This window comes from Canis aureus, chromosome 1, assembly GCF_053574225.1.
Source record: "Canis aureus isolate CA01 chromosome 1, VMU_Caureus_v.1.0, whole genome shotgun sequence".
Taxonomy (NCBI): Eukaryota; Metazoa; Chordata; class Mammalia; order Carnivora; family Canidae; genus Canis; species Canis aureus.
Window position 1 is genome coordinate 96,450,507 of NC_135611.1, and position 4,029 is coordinate 96,454,535.

The 4,029-nt window shown below is 48.4% G+C and overlaps 1 long non-coding RNA gene across 1 annotated transcript; it reads left to right on the forward strand.

Moving 5' to 3' along the window:
• The first annotated feature begins 1,036 nt into the window (after nt 1–1,036).
• LOC144320948 (uncharacterized) lies at nt 1,037–2,381 on the forward strand. Its single transcript, XR_013386571.1, has 2 exons — nt 1,037–1,606; nt 2,050–2,381. It is a non-coding gene; the product is annotated as an uncharacterized LOC144320948 (long non-coding RNA).
• Nucleotides 2,382–4,029: the final 1,648 nt, after the last annotated feature.

Below are 4,029 nucleotides of genomic sequence, written 5' to 3' on the forward strand. Positions count from 1 at the left end.
GACCGTGGAGGCGTTGCGTTCCGAGCCCCGGTGTCTCATCCCTGCACCCTGGGGTCCGCAGGGCCACCCTGGCAGCCGCGAGCCATGCATCACCTCCCATAACCAGCTACCAGAGTGTGAGTTTGAGGTCAGTAGTGCCACTCCTTGAAGAAGGAAGCCGATGTGGCTGAGAGCACCCTGTCCTGTGGGGGCCGCTTTGGGAGGCTTGCCTTCAGTCCCAGTTTGGTCGGAGATTCGCTCTGCTGCTCTGGAAAGCACACAGGAGTTCTTCGGCCCGATTTCATCCGAAATCGGTGATGAGACCCACCCCAGGCTCAGCAGCTCACCCCTCTGAGCCTGTTTGAGCCCCTGTCAGGGAATCCGGCTGTTGCTCATGATCAGTTGCAGAGACAGATGGGACACGTCCGTGCAGGCGGGCTCTGTGGGCAGGAGAGCCGTCTCCCACAGGTGTGGTGGTGCCGTGTTCACTTCGCTTGTCGGGGGGAAGGTGGCTCGGGTGTGTTCAGAAACCTGGCTTTGACCCCGGGAAAGGGGAGAGGGGCAGCTGGCGCCGGCTCAAGGCAGATCCGCGTGTGGTGCTGGGGCCTGCCCCTGCCCCGGGGCCCCTGCCACTGGCCGCCTGCGCTGTCCACACACACGCCTGAGGACAGTCAGTAGGGGAAGCCGCTGAGGCTGACGTGGAAGGTGGGCCCTCAGGGCAGGGCCCGGGCGCTGGTGGGCCGGTCCGCGCAGGTACACGTCCCCGTCCCCCCCGCACGGGGAGCCGTGGTTCAGACCTACGCTGGCCCCCAAGCAGCAGTCCCCGGGGATCTCAAGAAAGTTGAGCCTCGTGCCCAAATGCCATGTCCACAGTACCGGCCCCGGGGGCCGGGGAGGGACGTTGCCCTGAGACGAGCAGCCCGTTCCCGGGCCCCAGTGGCTGTCGTGTGGCTGCCACAGAGGAGATGCCGGGGACTCCGGCCGCCCGGAGCGGGGCAGGCTTCCCTGCAGGGACCGAGGCGCAGCCCCGATGCGCGGCCCGGAAGGCGCCCTGTGGCACGTTCCTCAGACACGGTGAGCCCTTTCGCCCCCGAGTGGGACCGACCGCCGCTGACGAGAGCAGCAGTGGGATCGCGGTGGCATCCTGTGGCAGCTCGGGGCGGGACGCCCGTCGCCGTGACGTCTACAGGCAGAGGATTCACAGGAATCTGAAGATGGGCAAGTGGACTCTCCTGACCTTTTCAAAAATAGTCAGATCACTTTCACTTCCAGCCCTGGAGCCGAGTTGAATGAGACCTTTGTGCCGTTTACAGAAAGTGAAGAGCGGGTTGGCAGGCCCGAGAAGTTCAGCCTCCTCACGGCCTCTCTTGGATTGAGTCACCTTTCTCTTGAGTTGTCTATTAACACTTTCCTGAAGCACACACTTTTTATGAAGCTTAGCCCTCGCTCACAAGTGGCTCTAATTGGAGCGTTTTGAAAATACAAGAGTTGGGTGACATACCATAGAAGACCCACATCTGACTTGGTGGCAGGATACCCGGATTACCAGAGAGCTGTAGTTGCCGCAGCGGTGGGTGCCCTCCTGGATGCTGGCACAGCAGGGCAGGTCTGCACCCAACGTGAAAAGGTACTTTCTCCCTCTGGTCTTTGTGGGAGCGTATGCGTGGCCTGTGACCATCAAACCGCTATTTTTTTTTTTTTTTAAGATTTTATCTATTTATTCCTGAGAGACACAGGGAGGGGCAGAGACATGGGCAGGGGGAGAAGCAGGCTTCTTGCAGGGAGCCCGATGCAGGACTCGATCCCAGGACTCCAGGATCACAACCTGAGCCGAAGGCAGACACTCAACCACTGAGCCCCCCCAGGCATCCCTCAAACCACTCTTCTACAATGACTGACAGTTTTACCCTGGCCTGTCCACTGTGCTGTCCTCCTGAGTCTAGGCAGAGCGTGTGACCTCTCACACGTATTTAAACACATTTGCACATGTAGCTAGGAACATTTGTGTTGACTTTCCCATGAAACTCAACAAAACCAACATTTTTTTTTATTGTATCTGGTTTCCCCCAGGGAGAAGCCAGTCTTGGAAAGTGAACATGAGGAAGAGGAGTGTCCTGGTGAAGGGAGCTGGGAGGAGAAGCTACGTCCTGGCCTGGGACAGGTCCTACCTCTCTTGCTCCGTGGCCTCCAGCAGATGCAGAATCAGGGCCACATCCATAAGGAAAAAGACCTCATCTTGTCTATTTGTCTCGCGTGAGAACAGTTCCCCAAAGCTGCTGGCACCTGGAGCACTTATGTTTAGGATGCATTTTGAGGCTGTATTTCATAATGTTTGAATTGATTCTGAGTTTGCAGCCCCACCGTCAGAATTGAAGAAGACTTACCTTTGTGATTTTTGTGGATATTTTTGTTTTATTTATTTTTTAATACATAATTTACATACCATAGAAGTTACCCGTTAAAGTCTACAGTTCAGTGGTCTCAGCATATTCACAGAGCTGTACAACCATGACCATCGTTTAATTCTACAATATTTTCATCAGCCCCAAAAGAAGCCCTGTAGTCATTAGCAGTCTCTCCCAATTGCTCCTTTCTACCAACCGCTGGCAACTACTAATCTACTTTCTATCTCTGGACTTGCCTCTTTTAGACATTTTGTGTAAATAGGTTTATACAATAGGTAACCTTTTATGGCCGGCTTTTTCCACTCACTGTAATGTTTTCAGGGTTCTTCATGGTATAGTATACATCAGCATGTTATCCTTGTTATGGCCGAAAATATTCCATTGCATGTACATACCCCGTTTATTTATCTATTCATCAGTTGGCCATCTTTTGGGTGGTTTCTACTTTGGGGCTCTTATAAATGATGCCGCTATGGACATGCACATGCAGTATTTGTGTGGGTACATATACTATTTCACTCAGATGTTCACCCAGAAGTGGACTTACTGGGTCATGCAACCACTTTATGTATAACTTTTCGAGGAACTGCAAAACTGGTTTCCAAAGGGGATGCACCATTTTACAATCCCATCAGCAGCATACGAAGGTCCTAATTTCTCCACATCCTCACCAACACCTGCATTAACTCTTATTTTGATTATAGCTGTCCAGTAGTTGTGAAGTGGCACCTTACTGTGCTTTCAATTTGCATTTCCCTAATGACTAATGATGTTGAAGATCCTCACATACGCATGTCAGTCATTTGTATATCTTTTTGGTTTTTTTTTTTTTTTGAAAAATACCCATTCAAACTCTTTAAACCCATTTTTAATTGGGTTGCCATTTATTATTATTATTATTATTACTATTATTATTTATCGAGTTGTAACTCTTCCTTATATATTCTGGATACAAGTCATTCTGGTTATGAGTATCTTATTGGATATATGATTTATAAATCTTTTCTCCTGTGAGTTGTCTTTTCAGTTCTTTGATGGTGTCCCTTGAAGCACTAAAGTTTTAGATTTTGGTGAAGTTTATCTTTTTCTTCCATTGTTGATTGTGCTTTTGGTGTCACACCTAAGAAACCATTGTCTAACCCAAAGTGATAAAGATGTGTCTTTGTCCAAGTGTTCTATAGTTTCACTTTTACATTTAGATTTTTTATTCATTTTGGTTTATTTTTGTATACGGTGAAAGGTATAATCAATTTACTTCTTTTTGCATGTTGATACCCAGTTGTCCCAGCACTGTTTTTTGAAAAGACCATTCTTTCTTCTATTGTATTGTCTTGGTAACCTTGTCAAAAAGGTTAATTTCTAAACTCTTAATTCGACTCCACTGTCTACCTTATGCCAGCATCTGTTGATTTGATCATGCAGTGGTTATTTTTTATTCTTTTGATATGTTATTACATTAATTGATTCTCAGATATTAGACCAACCTTGAATTCCTGGGATAAATTGCTTTGGTTGTGGTGTATAATTTTTTTTTGCTGGTTGTGGCTTGCTAAGATCATGTTCCAGATTTACAGGTTTGTATTTAAAAGGAATATTACTGTGTAGTTTCCTTTCTTGTGATATCTTTCTTTGATTTGGTATCAGG